Genomic DNA, 5,898 nt, shown 5'->3' with positions numbered 1-5,898 from the left:
GAGAGAAAGGTGTGAGAAGAGAGAGGGGTAAGAGAGAGAGGGTGAGAGTGAGAGAGGGGTGTGTGTGAGAGAGGGCTGAGAGAGAGAGAAGCGGTGTGAGAGAGAAGCGCTGAGGGAGAGTGAGAGAGACGTGTGAGAAGAGAGAGGGGTAAGAGAGAGAGGGTGAGAGAGAGAGACAGGTGAGAGTGAGAGAGGGCTGAGAGAGAGAAGCGGTGTGAGAGAGAAGCACTGAGGGAGAGAGAGAGAGGGCTGAGAGAGAGAGAGAGGTGTGAGATAGAGAGAGGAGTGAGAGAGAGAGAGGACCACATCGGCTGTGTCCCTAACCGCACTCACCTTGATATATCTCGGGATACCGGTGGTTAGGATTGCAGGCTGTAACAGATAGGTACGGTCATGGTGAATAATACCTGGACACACCCCCAGGGACTGGAAGGCAGATGGAACTCCCTGGGTGATCACCTCAGTTTCATTCATTTGCAGCGTTTGAGTGTTCCTGGCTGGGCCCAGTATTGATTGCCTGTCCATAGCTGCTCGGGAGCTGGTTTTGGTGGTGAGCTGCCTCCTTGAACTGTTGCAGGTGGTGGACCCACAAGGTCCTTAGGGAGGGAATTCCAGGAGTTTGAGCCAGCAGGTCTCATTCCCTTGCATTTATTCTGCTCACTGGATGTTGGCTATGCATCACAATTCTGCATGGATTCTCAGAACGGAATATGTTTTGTCGAAACAGTTAGGAGTGCCACAGTCGCTCAGTGGTTAGCACTGTTACCTCACAGCGCCAGAGACCTGGGTTTGATTCCACTCCTGAGCGACTGTCTGTGTGGTGTTTGTACATTCTCCCTGCATCTGCATGGGCTTTCTCCCACTGTTCAATGGTGCACATTTTTGACAGATTGCCCATAGTGTTGAGGGATATTCAGGTTAGCTGGAATAGCCATGGGAAATGCAGGGTTTCAGGGATATCATCAGGGGATGGATCTGAGTTGGATTCTCTTCAGAGGGTCTTTGTGGACTCGATGGGCTGAAGGGCCTGTTTCTGCTCTGTAGGGATTCTATGATATCACTTATCAGCCATATGACAATTGGTTTGACCAATGTACAAAATGGCTTTCGCTCAAACAGCAGGCTACTCTGACAACAAACATAACCAGCTTTTAAAATTAGGTTTGTAATTCATTGTATAAACTTCTTTCCATTCAAAAGACTGGGTGGGGGAGGGGGAATGGGTGAAATGTTGCGGCCTCCTTGCTAAAACACAGATAGACAGCCAAGAGATGCTGGGTATATCGGACAAGTTATATCCCAAATCACAAAAGCCAGACAGCAGCCAGATGGTTATCCCTTCAGCATAATGTCAAAGGCAGCAGGTCCCCTGGGCAGACATATCCCTAACAACGTCTCCACCAAACAAAGGAGGGCCCAGACAGGAAGGCACCGGGTCCTGCTACACAAAGAAACTAACAGGAACAAGCCATCCAAATGATCAGCAACGCTTCAAACTATTAACGGATTCTCCGAATGGGCCAGAAGGAGAGAAAGTTCTGGGAAACCATCCAGAAATGAACAAAACCAGGGATCACCTGCAGACTGATCTCTTGAATTTTCTGGAGGCTTTCTGAGGTGACCAACATGGCAAGGGACAGAGACCAGCTCACCACCCAGAGAGAGGGAGAGAGAGAGGGAGCGAGACAAGCTGAAGGAAACCTCAGGAGCATGGGAAAGAGGGAGTGTGAAAAACCATTGAGAGAGAGGGAGCTGGAACCACCTGGAATACTGAGTGTCCCCCCTTCAGTCTGTCCATGCTTCAACACCTGTTTCTCTCAGTCTGACTTCCCCTTCTCTCTTTGTCCTTCTCTCTCCCTGTCTGTCTCTTTCTCTCAATCTGCCTTTCTCTCACACCCTCCCTCTCACTGTCTGTCTCTGCCCCATCTTTCCCTCATCCCCTTCTCCATCCCCACTCTCTCTACCTCTCTCTCTTTTTCTCACCCTCCCTTTCTCTTTTTCTTTATTTCAGACCTGAAAGTGTTCACCTAATTTTGAACCCCCTAAAAACAATTGCCCATCATTTTCACTCTCCTCCCAAATTTATTCCCTTCCCCAAATACCTTCCCTCCAAAATACCTACTTCACCAACTGTGCCCCCCTCAAATATTTTGCTGCCCCCAACATTGCTGTGAGCCCCACTCCCTGGGGTAGAGGGAGTTGAGTGGAAAAGTGTGGAGCTGGAAAAGCCCAGCAGGTCAGGCCTGAACCATCGACTCTCCTGGCTGACCTGCTGTGCTTCTCCAGCTCCTCACTTTGTAACTCTGACTCTCCAGCATCTGCAGTCCTCACTTTCTCACACCGGTAAATGTGTCTGGGTTGACTGACTGGCCTGTGACTTATTTTAATGTACAGCAAGATCCCAGCCCGAGAATTACAGAAGGTTTGCATCACAGATGGAGTCCTTTCTGCCCATCATCCCCCTGCCCCATTAAATGATCCTGGTCCGGTTCAGGATCCTCAGGGTTGGACCCTGAATGGCCTCATTGACTATCCTTCCTGTGGAGACCTCTTCTCCACCCTGTCTCAGACTTTGCATCACATGCTATCCCTCCCTTCATCTCTCTATGACCACAGTCCCTCCTTTCTCCACCAACCCCAAAACCCCATCAAACCCTCCCCCTGTCTCTGGCTGTCCCATTCCCTCCGTGTCTCCCACTCTCCCCCTTCCCATGCAGACTTACAGCCCCTGGGCTGGAGGACATAGTGCAGAGACTAACTCGCCTTTTGACACTGACTGCTGTAATGCACAGCAAGATCCCACTCTAAAACCATCGCCAAGTACACACACTGTCCTTCTCCCTCCATATATGTCCTTCTCACTCTCTCTCTCTCCCTGTCTCTCTCACTCTGTCCTTTTCTCACTCCACCTCCCTGACTCTTACTGCCCATTTCTCTCTCTCCACTTTCTCCATCTCCACTCTCTCCATGTCTCTCTCTCTTTCTGTCACTCTCCCTTTCTCGTTCTCTTTCTCTCTTTTTCAGACGCACTCAGAAAAGTACTTCATGTTCCTTCCATTCACCCCCTCCCCACAGTCGGGGTAAATCCTGGGAGAGACCAGGCACTGAGGCAAACTCTTCCCAATGCCCCTTCCCCAGTCACTGGGACAGAGCAGAGGGGTCCAGGGAGAAAGAGGGAGAGAAACTACCGGAGAGAAAGAGAGATGGACGGACAGACAGCGTGAGGGAGGGAGAGAACAAGACAAAGACAGGCGGGGGGGGGGGGGGGGGGGGAAGGGGAGAGGAAGTGAGAAGAACTGAGAGAGAGCAGGACAGAGAGAGAGAGAGTGAAACTCCAGGAAGAGAAATACAATGTCAGACAGATACAAGGTGAAAATGGAGAGAGAAAGGCAGGGAGAGAAGTTCAGGCAGACAGCAAGACGGAAATCCCAGGGAGAGAGATAGGACAGAGAGAGAGAGAGGAGCTGCAGCAGCAGAGAGATAGAGCTGAGAGAGTGGGGTGGTGGTGGGGGCTGTGATGTGGCTAGAGTGATGTACAGACAGGAATAGCATGATCCCACAGAGCTGTCAGACAGATGCAGAGAGAGACTTGCAGAACACTGGGAAATGTACATTGGACAGAGATGTGAAGGATGTTGAGAGATAGGGATTGAAGGAAAGATGTGGGAGAGAGAACTGGGAACACAGAAATAGACATGAGAGCTGCAGAGAGAGAGGGAAGCAGTGAAATCTGTGGGATCAGATCCCTCTCTAGCATTTTGCTCCTTTGTCTCTCCCCGTTCCCACAGACAGCCTGAATCCCACTGTGTGTTTGTGTGTGTGTGTGTGTCTGTGTGTGTGTGTGTCTGTGTGTGTGTGTGTCTGTGTGCGTGTATGTCTGTGTGTGTGTGTGTGTGTGTGTGTGCGCGCATGTGTGTGCGTGCGTGCGTGCGTGGTATGTGTGTGTGTGTCTGTGTGTGTGTAAGTGAGTGTGTGTGTCTGTGTTTGTGTCTGTGTGTCTACGTGTGTGTGTGTCTGTGTGCGTCTGTGTGTATGTGTCTGCGTGTGTGTCTGTGTGTGTGTCTGTGTGCGTCTGTGTGTGTGTGTCTGTGTGTGTGTCTGTGTGCGTCTGTGTCTGTGTGTGTGTGTGTCTGTGTGTGTGTGTGTCTGTGTGTGTGTCTGTGTGTGTGTCTGTGTGCGTGTGTGTGTGTCTGGGTGTGTCTGTGTCTGTGTGTGTGTGTCTGTGTCTGTGTGTGTGTGTGTGCGTCCGTCCGTGTGTGTGTGTCTGTGTGTGTGTGTGGGTGTGTCTGTGTGTGTGTGTGTGTGTCTGTGTGTGTGTGTGTGGGTGTGTCTGTGTGTCCGTGTGTGTGTGTGGGTGTGTGTCCGTGTGTGTGTGTGTCTGTGTGTATGTGGGTGTGTATGTGTGTGTGTGTCCGTGTGTGTGTGTGTGTGTGTGTGTCTGTGTGTCCGTGTGGGTGTGTGTGTGTCCGTGTGTGTGTGTGTGTGATGTCTGTGTGTCTGTGTGTATGTGGGTGTGTATGTGTGTGTGTGTCTGTGTGTGTGTGTCCGTGTGTGTGTGGGTGTGTCTGTGTGTGTGTGTCTGTGTGTGTGTGGGTGTGTCCGTGTGTGTGTGTGCTTTCGTCTGATGATTCCTCATGGCAGAATAATTTGATTCTCTGTCTCTGTATTGTCCTAGTTTCAGCTCCCAAATGGATTGTTGAATCATCCACGATCCTATTGAATACCAGAGCAGGCTCGAGGGGCTGGATGGTCTCCTCCTGTTCCTATTTCGGATGGTCTTATGTTCTTAACACTACCTCCCAGCTCTTGGCCCACACACTGGAGGTTAGGACGACACAAGGGCCTGATCTGCAGACTGCTGCCCTCTTCCGCGAGTCTCGGAGGGAACCAGCCTGATTTGGATTGGAGTTGCAGCCTCTCAGTGAGAAGTGAAATCTCCTTGAGGTTCCCCTCAGTCTCTCACTGTAAGGTGGAGCAGGCCAGTCTCGGGGAAGCAAACAGCAGGCCAGATGTGCTCTGTCCTCCAGCTCCATTTCAGATGGCCAGATGGGAGGGGCTTGTTTCATCCATCAGCTTCCCGTGCTCTCCCTTCTGGGTTAGGGTGGGGCCGAATGGCCTTGCTCCTGCTCCTATTGAGGTGCAGGCTGACTATGAGTGGGTTATACAGGGCATGCCCCTGGAGTGAGGTTGGTTAGCTCAGTTGGCTGGGCAGTTAGCTTAACACACTAGCTAGAGTTACTCTGGAGGACTCCCCTTCCAAACCTCTCCCCTCAGCTGGGCCATGGTGACCCTCTGTTTACATCCCCACCAGACACCGCTCTGTAATGAGGAGCTGTCCCATGCTCTGGTAAGGCTATGGTGACATTACATTGGTTTGTACCTGGAGCACTGTGTGCAGGACTAGTCACTGCATTGCCAGAGGGATGTTAGTGTGTGGGGAAGGTTTACTGGATGAATCCCCACTGGAATGAACGGCACTCTCTTTCCCCCAGTTAAGTCACTCTTACAGCTTTTGTGTCTTTGGAGACACAAGGACCAATTCATCTGAAACAGCAGCTGGATTTTATATTCACGGGCACCCAATAAGATTGGCTCGTTTACATACACACACACACACACACACACACACTCCCTCAAACACAAACACAGACACACTCTCACACACACATACACACAGGCACAACTCTCTCACACACACATACACACACAAGCACACACTTTCTCTCTCACACACATACACGGACAGACATACGCTCCCTCAAATACACACATGGACACGCACTCTCACACATACATGCAGACACACTCTCTCTCTCACAGAAACACTCTCTCTCACACACACAGACACTCTCTCTCATGCACACACAGACACACACTCTCTCTCACACAGACACACAC

Source organism: Chiloscyllium plagiosum, unplaced genomic scaffold (assembly GCF_037043375.1).
Source record: "Chiloscyllium plagiosum isolate Xiang-an unplaced genomic scaffold, Cpla_swu_hap1 HiC_scaffold_22, whole genome shotgun sequence".
Taxonomy (NCBI): Eukaryota; Metazoa; Chordata; class Chondrichthyes; order Orectolobiformes; family Hemiscylliidae; genus Chiloscyllium; species Chiloscyllium plagiosum.
The sequence above is the reverse complement of the archived record's forward strand: the minus strand, read 5'-3'. Positions refer to the sequence as shown.